Raw genomic sequence first — 13906 nt, forward strand, 5'->3', positions numbered from 1 at the left:
TGTTGCTTGATATCGGGGGTATACATTATAGTGGGGATTATGAACTTAGATTGCTTAATCAATTATATATCATATATTTTTATCTTCAGGCATAATGGTGTAAGTCAAGTTAGGGTGACATGATAAAAGTTAAATTAAGCCTGAACTGAGATTAGAGGCTGATAGTTTCTGATATCTTGTGCTTTAATGAAACTAAACCATATCACAAAAACACTTGAAAGTTTGTTCTAAGATTTAAGTGGGCAACAATATCAATGACCCACTTAACACCAGTCATAATAACGCTGAAATTTAAAACGGGCGATATGGTCAATATGATTCTCTGCTCAACTCATAAAAATATGTACTGCTTTAATAGAATAGATTTCGTATTTGTCTTTATTTTGATTTGAAAATATACAAATTCCATATTATTTTGTTTTCTGCTTTATTTTTGATTTCCGAGCTAAAAGGTACAAATTTGAAAAAGAAAATACCAAAAAGATTTTCCCACGTTTTTGTTTAATTCGGTTAAGTTATTCATTTTAATTTAATTCATTTAACTTATGTGTTTTACAAGTAAAACATGTTAAGGTATTGGTTTTGCCCCGAGTGGTAAACGTCTTAAGGTAAAGTTCATCAAGACACGAGTTTCAATGTATATTTAATTCTTGAAAATTGAAAATTAAAGGTTTTTCATTTTTTAATTGGTTATTTAATAACCATTCGTTATAATGAGTGTAACTAATGGAATCCATTCGGTATCATTATTGATAACGAATAATGGCCATTCATAATGTAAAAGAATAACGAATGAACATATTCGTTACATTTATTCGCTTCCGCTGCCCTGATAAGATATGACCTCATTCGTCATGGATAAGGATAACGAATGAAGAACGAATTTTTGGCAATTCATTATGGTTCTTATCTTATTATTGATTTGTTAATATTGGTTAACGAATGAGATAACGGATGTGAGCCGTTCATTAATATTGAATTCACGAATGAGTCCATTCGTGTGTCTAGGTTTGTGTGCAAATCTGTAATATAAATAGTACATTGGTTTAATGAATAGACCATTTGTTTCACCTCGATTATTTCACTAGCCTAAAGAACCTCTTGCAAATTTTTCTCAGAAATTCAACCATCACAAACCAGTTTTTGTTGATTGATTGAGATTCCTAAGGTATAGACAACACTATCTCAATGATTTTCGTCAAATTCCATGGACATTTCATAGTTTAATTAGTTGATTCTTTAACCGGTTATAAGTATTAATCAATGAACCAATCAAATCGGCTTGATTGTGTTTTTTGTTGATTGTGATTGATTGACGATATCATTACGAGTCTAAAGATACAAATTTTGTATTGATTTGTCATTATTTTTATGTAATTGATTAAGTTGTATGCATGTTGACTATTGAAGTTAAATTAATTTTGACTTTGACAATGGAGAGTCAAATTTGTATAATTATTTGTTCAATTCGTATGGATAACGAATGGATGCTCATTCGTGTCTATAGTTGATGAATGAACCCATTCGTTGTACTTGCATAATGAATTGACATATTCATGTTATTTTGTAACGAAAGAGCCTTCATTCTCCCTATAAAATCTACGAATGGATTCATTCGTTCAAATACATTCATTATTAACTCATTCGTTAATATGAGGATAACGAATCAGTTCATTCGTTATAACGAATGACATCATTCGTCCTAGCAAATGAGATAACGAATGAGCCGTATATTTTTAAAAAGAATTAAATATTCACTAAGTATAAAGTGAATATTGTTTTAAATTATACTTAAGTTTAGGTTTATGAATATTCGGTTTTTGTATTACAGAAATGGCAGATGAGATTATGCCTGATGCTCTGGCACCACAGAATCCTGATATTCAAGAGAAACATGTCTTATAAGAGGATCCAGTAATTCAAGCCAATCCTCAATTTGCTGAACCATAAGCACCACAACAACAAGCAGCACCAGCGGTTCTAGATCTTGGTTATGACAAGAAGCACAACATATGTGAATTTTTACAAGAAGATTTTGTTCATCGAGCTTTGTTTGGAGACATCATAGCATTTTTACGTCGTTCTCGTATTAATTATGCTATATCCACTAATGTCCCTATACATTTTAGCGTGATACGTCCTTTCTGGGATATAGCTCGTTATGTGGATGCTGAGAACCATATTTTTGTCGTGGTAAAGAATAAGACTATCACTATTAATCCTGGTGTGATACGTCGGGTTCTCAGATTTGATGGCAACATGGATCATCCATGTGAATTTGATCGGACGTTGATTCGTGGATTCTTTCAGTGATTATTTTATAAGGGTGACCTGGACCGTTACCAGTCCAACAAGGCCACTTGTGCGAACAATACAAGTACTTGTTGCATGTTCTTATCCACTGTCATGAGGGATGTAAATGTGGTTTTGACAAATGCAGGATCATGATGTAGTTAGCATTCGTCGCTCTGATATTGGACAAACCGTTCAATTTCTCTGAGCTCATATTTTGTCATCTCAAGGAGAACTGCCTGGTCAAGCATCTGAAGAACAAGTTTCTTTTGTATCAGCGATTTCTCTAGTTGATTATTCAGGACTTAATATGTGATCTTTAGATTCATTAGATTTTGATGGAAGATGTGTTATTATTAGAACACATGACTGCTGACACGATGAAGCGTATGAAGATATGACGTAAGCAGACGGCTTAGGATACACCAAGGGCCAAACGTTTGATCGGTCATCTAGTGAATCCAGATTATGTATGTCCTTCTAATGACAGTTGGATCCATGATGATTCAGATTCCGAACGAGAAGAAGGATCAGGTGGTAATGATGGTGGCGATTATGGTGATAATGGTGGTGTTGGTGGTAACGGGGGAGATAGGAGACGGCTTGAGATTGAGGCAGCTAGTTCTGTAGCTGCTCAATGTAAACGTAAGGGAAAGAAGGTGATGAAAGAACAATCGCTGAAACGCCATGTTACGAGGGGAGATGGTGTGGAAATTGGTCCACAAATACCGAGGTCGTCTACTCAAAGAATGCCGGTGGTGTCGCCTACTGTAGCACCCCGGTTATTACTCTTACAACGACAATATCATCGGACCCAAGATTTGCTTCGATTCCATAATCATTTCTATCTCTGATGCCGACACCTCTGATTACCTCAATGGTTACCTCTCTAGCTACAACAACGATGCAGATGAAGCCTCCAGCTTTATCATATATGCAGGTTACCCTTCTCAAGGTCAAGTGCAACATGTACCTCCTACATTTCATAATGTGCTGCTTGCTCAACAGATGAACATGTTATTGAGTTTGATTCATCTCCAAGAGAATCAAATGGTTGCCGATCGTCATCAACAAGATCAAATGCTGGCGAATCAACGACGATTGGTAAGTTACATCTCCTATTTCCAGAAGGAGACTCGAGAACTCTGTGAGCTTGTTACATCTCAGGGGGAGAAGATAAAGGAACAGAAGGAACTTATTCTTTAATTATCTTGTAAAGATGATGCATTGAAGAAATTGAAGAATAATGATGATGACAAAGATCCTGATGCAGCTGGATCTGGTGATAGTGAGATGAAACAAGCTTAATGTACGTCTGCTGGTACTAGTGGTGTTGGCTTTGGTGATGATCGAAAGATGGTAGTCTATCAAGATACTACCAATGACACTCATATTGAGTCGATCAAAGCCAACACAATATTATTTATGGATTATGAGAAGGGTATCGTGATGAGTTATGTGATTGCTGATGAGATCGAGGAGGGTGAGTTTGTGGACTTTGCCTTGTCTTGTGATCAAATTTCGTTGTTGTTGGGTTAGAATGATGAAGAGATGGATGCTTTGGAAGTAGAGGAGGATATGGAAGTAATTAATGATGAGGAAGTTCAAGTTGATACGAGTATTCCTGGGGATACATCGTTTGTTTATGTGGATATTTAGACTGAAGATTTTGACGGCAGAGGAATATCGAGATCTTTATACGCGTTCTAATGTTGATCAGGGTGTTCCATTCTTCACTGATGAACATGTTAAAGCTGCCGAAGAACTTCTTGAGAAGACCAAGAAGAAAAGGGTAAAGTGCCAGAAAAGAGATCAAGGTCAATGGATCCTGATGATGTAGGGTGGTTTGGGACCCACAACAAATCCCAATCTTCAAAGATTATCGAAGCTTATCGTTATGCTGATAAAGAAAACAAGATGGAGGTCAGTGCACATTTAAAGGCAAACCAAAAGACGCCATTCAAGGCAGAAACAACCGTCAAATGGGACATTGTGTCATGGTTGTATGATTAGGATATGAGGGTTTGTATAATTAAGTGGGAGAACGGCATTCAGTATTATCAATATATTACTAACGTTCTCTCATTGTCAATGTGGGACATGCGGACTGTCGCCAATCGGCCATTTATCAACTGTGGTAGAAATCAATTGGTAGGATGGTTTCACCTACATCTGCTTTTTGAGGTCAATCACGGGTTTAAATTCTTTAAGCCGCAGGTACCAACCAGGAAGTACATTGATGAGATTGAACCGCAAACTGGTTGGAGGAAGCTCGTACTGAAGGTCAAGCCACCACGCACGATGAAACGAGTGCATGTAAAGACGTTTCCGTAAAGTCTTAATATGACATTCAGTAGGTGGTATTACGATAACAGTACTGGCGAAGCGGTTATTGTTCTGGGAACAGGTTTAAAGACGAAGTTCGTTAGATTCATCGATCCAATGTGGCTTGTCAACTTATCCGAGACTGACAACGACGTGTTGTTCCAGAACGAGATTCTTTTTGAGAATATTGAAGACTATGACCGCGCTATACAATTTCAATACGTTGTTCGTGTTTGTCACGCGTTTGGAGTTCATAGTTGTGCTGACTGGAAGTCGAAGTGGTTCAAGTAAAGTAAAGACAAAGAGCACGAGACGAGGGGAGTTTGTTAGTGCACCATTTTGGTCGTCTCGAGTCTTTGTAACATATGTAAATTATATTTATGTTGATGTAAGGGCATTTTGGTAATTACAAGTCTCATTCGTTAAGTTTATAAGCTCATTCGTTAAGTGTGTTTCACGAATGATGCTATGCGTGTTTATTAGTGTCCATTCATTAAGGATGTTTGAAGAATGGACCTTATCGTTATTATTTTTTATCCATTCGTCATGGAATGTTGACGAATGGGGTATAGAGAATGAGTCATTCGCTATACTCATTATGTTATGTATTGTATGAAGACGAACGACGCCTTTCGTTATCGACTGTGTAACAAATGCCATTCATCTTCTATATATAGGGTGTCATAACATCATAATTTAACAAGTGTTTATGATTATTTCTCTCAAGTCGTTACTCTGTCCAGTTTACTACTCAACACTTCGTTCATATTAATCTACTTCTAACCACCTACACATATCACATAACTAGATCCTATATATAAATCGGTATGAATTGATTAACGTATTAAGCTCAAGTTTAAGCTCTCTCAAGTCAATACATCTCCTTCCTTTTCCATAGCGGTCAAATGCTTTAAACTTGGACCCTTTTTACTGCAAATCATCAGTCAAAACTTCCCCTTGACCGATGATTCTCGAGCTTGTGTAAACAGACAAATCATTGAACCTTTTCAGCAAACCAATAACTTGTAGCCCCTCGTATCAGATCATTCAACATCTTTCACTTTGGTTTTCCCTCTCTTGATAATGTGTATCCCAAATTAACTCTTTGAATCTCTTATATATCCCATTCGCTTAGATGCACTAATGTTTTAGGCATATGAAATAGATTTCCAATCTCTACTAATAAACCCTGAATGATCTGATTCTTTAATCCAATGACAAGACTCGTATATTCCTCAGTAAGATCAACCCGTTCGAGAATTGTCACCTTCAACAGAAGTAATCCGCCGTATACTCGTAGCCAACATAGTCAGGATTAAAGTCCCTCTGAAAGTAGTAAACGGACAGACACTAGTATCCCACATAGTCAGGATTCAATCCCCGAACAAATCAATCAGCAATCGAAGAAAAATTACAGTCTTGAACTTAGTCAAACGTAACTTTGCAATCATGAATTACCACCCGAATTGCAGTATTTTTCAAGAAACCCTTGCAAAGGTAGGAAGATGTAAGCCAAATAAAATCATTTGAAGTTTTTATCTGTAACAACTCGATTTTTAATTTATTATTTTAATAACCGTAACCCGACCCGTTTCTATATTCGGGAAATTTAAAATGATAGATATCGCGTTTACCAAATAATTATTATTTTATTATTAATTTCTTATCATACTTATTTAATATTAAAAAAAATATATATAAATAACTTTTAAAGATATGCATTTTGAACCCTTAACTAAACTTTAACCTATTTATGTCTCCACTTTCAATCTTTAGGGACTATAGTGCAGATTATATATAATAACAACCCATTTAACCTGTAACCCAGATCCGACCCATAACCCAAACCCATTTTCCTTTTCACAAATTGGTTTTCAATAAATGAAGTCTTGGACCTTAATTAACGGCGTTTTTTTGGAATTGAATCAATGATTCATACTATGCTTTCTTATTTCTTCCACACCGACATCCTTTTTATGTTATATCAATCAATTTGATACGTTGTACAATTTTTAACCTAGCCGACCAAACGTGAATGTGTTATATAAGATAGGGATCGTATTAGTACAATTAAAATCAGATTTATAACCTTCTCTTTTGACCCGTCAATTATCTATATTTGTTTTCCGCACTCTTTCTTTATTAGGTCATTCCATCGGAGATTGATTTACAGTCCTCATTGTGGTCTTAATATTATCTTCGTTGATTATCTAATCAAGTGAGTACCACATTCCCCTATTTTACTAGTTTTCCACGTTTTGGGGACATATGCGTAAATTATATTTCTTATATATACTTATACACAAAACTGAAACTATTGTCTTATGTGTTAACAACTTATACCTTACTTGCTTTATATGCTTCCGCATTCAGAGAGGTCCAGCATAACCTCATAATAGTATGATCATACGCCAGTCGTTATAGCCTTTGTGCTCATTTGGTTAATTTGTTATTCTCATATGACGTGTTGCAATTACTTATTTTTATATATATTATATGTACATTTAAACTGGTGTGTTGCTCACTCAACATGTGTTGTTGACAAAATTCTATTTTCTACGCATATGCAGGTTATCGTAAAAATTTAATGCAGGTTGGTGAAGACATAGTGAAGAATTTAAGTTAGAAAATAATTAATCTAGATCATTTGTGATATAATTTGTGTTGGAATCAATTTGCCCAAGACACATATTTGAGTTGATGTGGCTAGTACGTTATGATCCAAGTCGGGTCATACCCAATAATAAGCTAGACATACACCACGATATTTATTATTAGATATGATCTAACTAATTATCAACACTTATAATATTTGTAAAATTGGTTTTCTATATATTTGCACTTGTGTAATAAATAAGTTATACGGATAATTTATATTTTGAGAGATGTTATTTAAGTTGGTTAAATAACGTTTTGCATGTTACTTGTTTTATGTCATGATAGATTTTATTATGTAACATGGACATAATATAAGTATCGAAAGAAATGAATAAAAGAGTTTTAAATTTGGGTGGGAAAAGCCAAACCCTTGGCTGGCCCCTCCTTACTCTCTCTCCTCTTTTGTATTATTTCAAGGACATTCAAATAAGATGGTTGGTGGATCATTTTTCTTGTACAACCACAAAACACCTTCTCACACACACACAAGATAACTCTCCCGTCTTCTTCTTTTCGGTCGAGAACAAGAAGGAAGAACAAGGGAGATTTGAAAGTGTTAAATCCTAGCAAAAGGTGTTTGTTGGAAGGCTTGGAAGGGTATACAAGCTTGAGGATCTTCTCCTTTGAAGACTTGTCATTCTTAGCTTCATATCCTTCATCATTCTGGAAATTTGAAGGTATGTAACCAAACACACTATGGTTGTTTTGATAGTATGAAAATCGTATATGGATCCTGGGATTGGGTTTTGATATAAAATGGGTTTTATATACATCTGATAAACAAGATTTAAAACATTATTTTCCATGCGCTTTTACATATAAATGGGTTTATATTTTCTTGATAATCTTATGAAAACCCTACAATGGCATCAAGAGCCGCTTATACGATTACATGCTTCAAAAGGGATCTAAAGTATTCGGGTTTTATGGTATTTTTTTTACCATATTAGCCGAAAACATTAGGCTTTTGGTTACCCCTTGGTTTTCAAGATTGTACCACACATGCATGTGGAAATCTGGGAAAAATTAAATCATTTGGATGATAAAATTATGTTTGGACAAAATCTTTATTTCAGCTCTGGCCGAAAACTCTTGGTTGGAAACCAAGGTTTTCGGTCTGGCCGAAAACAGCACAGACCCCGTTCTCAGTTGGCCGAGAACTCATGGTTGAGAACCATGGTTCTCGGTTGGCTGAAAACACTTTCTCGGTTGGTGGCCGAGAACTCCATGTTCTCGGTCTTGGCCGAAAACTCTAGGTTGTCGGTCACTTGGCCAAAAACTCTCTTTTTGGCCGAAAACTCCTCTTTTGGCCGAAAACTCTCTGTTGGTTTTCTGGCCAAGAACTCAAAGGGTTAAAGGGAAACCATTCTGGTCAAACGTTGACCTGATTGTTTGGATGTTCATAACCTAGCCATGACCTTGTGTATGTTGTGTGATGTGTTGTGATTTATTCAATTTGGTTGTAATATTCTTTTGTTCGGGTTTGTAATCTATTTATTTTTTTCATATTGGTTTGTAATAATAAATAGAATAGTTGTATTCCTTTTACTAGAAAAATGTATTGGGATATAATTTGTAAAAGAAGATGCAACTAAATTACCATTTTGGTTTTGAGCCTTAATGGACCTAATAGTCAACTATGGGATTTTAGCCCAATGGCCCAAGCCCAAAAGAGGCCCAAGGAAGCAAGGAGCTAAAGTTGGAGCCCAAATGGAAGCCCAAATAAAGAGAAAGGATCACAACAAGAGGTGAACACTTGAAGCATATGGATGCGGAATCAAGTGGGATTTCACCATCACATAACTTGTGTCATGCTCGTCCCTTAAGAGAGACCTTATGACACACTTGTTTCGGTCAACAAGTGTTGTCAATCTTAGGTGGCTGTGGTTATGAACTTTTGATTATTATTTATGCTTGTGTGGTTGATTTATGTTTTTGTTTTATCATATTTGGATATGGATGTTAACAATTTAAAATCAACAACTTGCATAAATATGATTCCTTAGAAATCATTAAGTAATTAAATTGGTTTTATTAATAAATTAATGGCTTCATAATAAAATGGGTTTTATTGAAAGGAATTTTGAAAAAATTGGTTTTCAAAAGGTGCCATACATTTGAATGCATGCAAATGGAAGGTACACAAAAGGTTTTCCAATCTAGAATTTAGAAAACTTAAATCCCTTTTAAAAACAAGTTGAACACCATCCTTTTATACAACACTCGAATCACTTGTGAACTTGAGGTGGGATAAAGGTCACCTAACCGCATTAAAAGAAAACTTGTGAGTTTGAGGTAGATTTACAATACTTGTGGGATAAAGGTCACCTACCCACTTGTATGTGTAAACTCACAAGTATGCGACTTGATTTGGAAACCATGTGAATAGGGTCACCGAAGCATGGCGTACAAAGGTGTTGATGGTATTAAAACATGTCAACTAAGCATATGATGTTTAACCGATCCCATAAAGCTAGAAGTTGCAAAGGGTTGCAATCGTCAAACGTTGACTACCTTGTTGATTTGAATAGTAAGATAAAGGTCACCTAACTACTATTTGAATGAAACATTGGGTTCTAGATTTTAATCATTAATTGTTTTGGAGACATTAAAGGGTGTTAACGATTAAAATTTATTAATGATATCGAAAATACGAAAACTGAGCTTTGTTAAATTTATAGATGGCCGCAAACAACAATGCACCGAACGCAATTATACCACCCATGCATAATCTATCACTAAGATTCATTCTGGACAAGGATCGTCTAAACTAAAACAATTTTATGGATTGGTATCGAAACTTGAGAATTGTTCTCAATCAAGAAAAGAAATCCTAAATATTGGACGATCATATTCCTGACGAACCTGATGTTAACGACTTATATGCCTATAACGATTGGTTAAAATACACCAAGGATTCAGTGCAAGTTTCTTGCCTCATGTTGGGGACAATGATTCCCGAGATCCAAAAGGATTTCGAGAATCATGGGGCATTTGATATGACCACCCAGCTTAAGGAAAGGTTCCTTACTCAAGCAAGGGTGGAACGTTTAGAAATGGTTCGTGCGTTTCATGCATGTCGTATGGAAGAAACCCAATCTGTTTCATCTTATATGCTTAAGATGAGAAGCCACATTGATCGGCTTTAATGGCTTAACTGTCCCGTCTCAAAATAGTTAGCCACGGATATGATCCTAAGAAGCTTAACCAAAAGGTTTGTGACATTTGTCATGAATTATAACATGAATGGATGGGACAAGAGCATTGGTGAGCTTCACACAATGCTCAAAACAGCCGAAGCTGGAATGGGTAAAAAGGTTTTACCCGTTCTCACGATCAATGAAGGTGGCTTTAAGAAGAGGCATCACCCGGAACCTAAAGCCAAGGGAGCTAGTGGTAAAGGGCAAGTCAAGGGAAGGTTCAAAGGAAAGCCAAAAGCGGAACCACCCAAACCAAAGAAGCTGAAGGTTAGCTCTAAGGATCCATGTTTTGGTTGTGGAGAGATAGGACATTGGAGGAGAAATTGTCCAACCTATCTCAAGGAGTTGAAAGCTAAGAGGGATGCGGGGCAAACCTCAGGTACAACTTTCATGATCCATATTGATCTTAATATTGTTTCTTCTAACACATGGGTATTGGATACCGGATGTGGAACTCACATCTGCAATTCATTGCAGGAGTTCAAAAGAAAAGGTGATTACAAGAAAGAAGATATAAGTATCTTCATGGGCAATGGAGCAAAGGTTGACGTCCAAGCCCAAGGAGATTATGTTTTGAAGCTTCCAATGATTTGGAAGTTATTTTGAAAAAAAAATTGTATGCTCCTAGTTTGACTAGGAATATTATCTTTGTTTCTTTGTTAAGACAATTTGGTTATGATTTAAAGTTTGTAAACGATGGTATTTATGTTTTCATGAATGATGTCTTTTATTTTAAAGTGATTCCGTCTAATGGCATTTATGAGTTAGTTCATGATGACACGTCCATTGATAACTCGTTGTACCAATCTAGCACCAAAAGACTCAAATTGGATTTGAGTAAAACTTATCTTTGGCATTGTTGCCTTGGTCACATAAACAAGGATCGCATACATACACTTCAATATAATGGTATTTTGGAATCAAATGATGAATCATTTGATAAGTGTGAATCTTGTTTATTGGCGAAGATGACCAAGGAACCCTATAGTGGAACTAATGAAAGGGCGAAAGACTTATTAGGTATCATACATTCGGATGTATGTGGTTCTTTTAAGACAATGACAAGGAATGGTTAAGGATACTTCATTACCTTTACCGACGATTATAGTCGTTATGGATATGTGTTCTTGTTAAAACACAAAGATGAAGCCTTTGAAATGTTCAAAGTCTTCCAAAATGAAGTACAAAATCAACTCAATAAAACAATCAAAGTACTTCATTCTGATAGAGGAGGTGAATACCTCAATGATGCGTTTCTAGATCATCTTAGGAGTTGTGGGATTATCTCACAACTTACTCCACCCAGAACACCGCAACATAATGGTCTGTCCAAAAGAATCGAACCTTATTGGATATGATTCGATCCATGATGGCTAGAAGCACATTACCCTATCCTGTTGGGGCTTCGCATTGATCTCCGCAGCCCGTATTTTAAATATGGCACCAACCAAGAAAGTGGATAGGGCACCTTTTGAAATATGGCTTATGTTAAGCACAACGCCCAAAACAAACTTGAAATTCGATCCACTAAGTGTGTCTTTGTAGTATATCCCAAAGATTCTATGGGATATTATTTCTACAACCCAAACGAGCAAAAGGTGTTTATTGCTCGAAAGGCTGAGTTCTTTGAAACTAAGTTCCTTATGGAAGGAACTAGTAGAACTGTGGAACTCGAGGAGGATCGAGAACCACAAGCCGATAAACGTTTGGTTGATACTAGCAACCAACAAGAGGCTGTTGAGAATGATCAAATTGTTGATTAAGACACACAAAACGTTCGCAAATCTAGTAGAATTAGCACCCCACCCGAAAGATATGGATTTTCCGTGGATTGAAGTTATGTGGTAGATTCGGATGAACCAACCACATACCATGATGCAATGTCACAATCTGATTGTGATAAATGGCTTGAATCCATAAACGTTGAGATGCAATTCATGCATGACAACCAAGTATGGGACTTGGTTACACCACCTCGTAATTCCAAACTGGTTGGAAGTAAGTGGGTTTTCAAGAAGAAAACTGATATGCATAGAAACTTAGATACTTATAAAGCTAGACTTGTAGCGATAGGTTTTACTCAAACTCAAGGGGTTGATTATGATGAAACTTTCTCGACTGTGGCGATGCTAAAGTCTATTAGGATATTATTTGCCATAGCCGCATAATATGACTATGAGATTTGGCATATGGATGTCAAAACCGCTTTTCTAAATAGACACCTTGAGGAAGATGTCTATATAGTGTCGATCCACAACATCCTAATAAAGTATGCAAGTTTAAGAAGTCAATCTATGGATTGAAACAAGCATCTAGAAGTTGGAATCACCGTTTTGATGATGAAGTTAAGAAATTTGGATTCATAAAAAACGTTGATGAAGCTTGTGTGTATAAGAAAGCTAGTGGGAGCATCATTACCTTTTTGGTATTATATGTCGATGACATACTACTATTTGGAAATGACAATTCAACAATAAAAAGTGTAAAAGCCTAGCTTGGAAATTGTTTTTCCATCAAGGATCTTGGTGATGCTGCCTATATTCTGGGAATAAGGATCTATAGGGATAGATCAAGGCAGTTGATAGGTTTAAATCAAAGTGCATACATTGATAAAATCTTGAAAGGTTCAAAATGGACAACTCTAAGAAAGGTTAGGTAACTATTCAAAGAGGAACAATATTGAGTGCATCTCAATGTCCAAGCTCAAATGATGAGCAAGACAAGATGAATGGAAACACATATGCATCAGGTATTGGTTCCATCATGTATGCCATGATATGCACTAGACCGGATGTGTCATGCGCTTTGAGCATGACAAGTAGATACCAACAAAATCCGCAAACTAGCCATTGGATGGCGGTTAAGAGTATACTGAAATACCTTAGAAGGACTAAGGGTATATTTCTAATATATGGCTCTGGTGAGGAGGAACTCGTTGTAAAGGGTTACACGGATGCGAGTTTCCAAACTGATCGAAATGATTCTCGATCACAATCGGGATATGTTTTCGTTTTAATTGGTGGAGCTGTCTCTTGGAAGAGCGCAAAGGAAGATGTGGTAGCGTTGTCCGCCACTGAATCGGAATACATCGTCGCCTCATTGGCAGCTCAAGAAGCTGCGTGGATTAGAAAGTTTATTACCGATCTAGGGGTAGTCCGTACCATTCAGGACCCTCTAGAGATCTTTTGTGACAACGAGGGTGCGATTGCTCAAATCAAGTAACCCCGTGCTCATCAAAAGACAAGGCACATTCAGCGGTGATTCAACTCATAAGGGATGAAGTTGAAAAAGGAAATATTTGTATTCGCAAAGTTCACACTAATCAATACATTGCGGATCCACTCACGAAGCTCCTAAAAAGGCCAAAGCATGAAGGTCATACTTGTGCCTTAGGGCTTCGATATTCTGGTGATTGGATTTGATCACAATTT

Source organism: Bidens hawaiensis, unplaced genomic scaffold (assembly GCF_021521415.1).
Source record: "Bidens hawaiensis isolate Kalapana, Puna unplaced genomic scaffold, B.hawaiensis_p1.1 tig00023401_1, whole genome shotgun sequence".
Classification (NCBI taxonomy): domain Eukaryota; kingdom Viridiplantae; phylum Streptophyta; class Magnoliopsida; order Asterales; family Asteraceae; genus Bidens; species Bidens hawaiensis.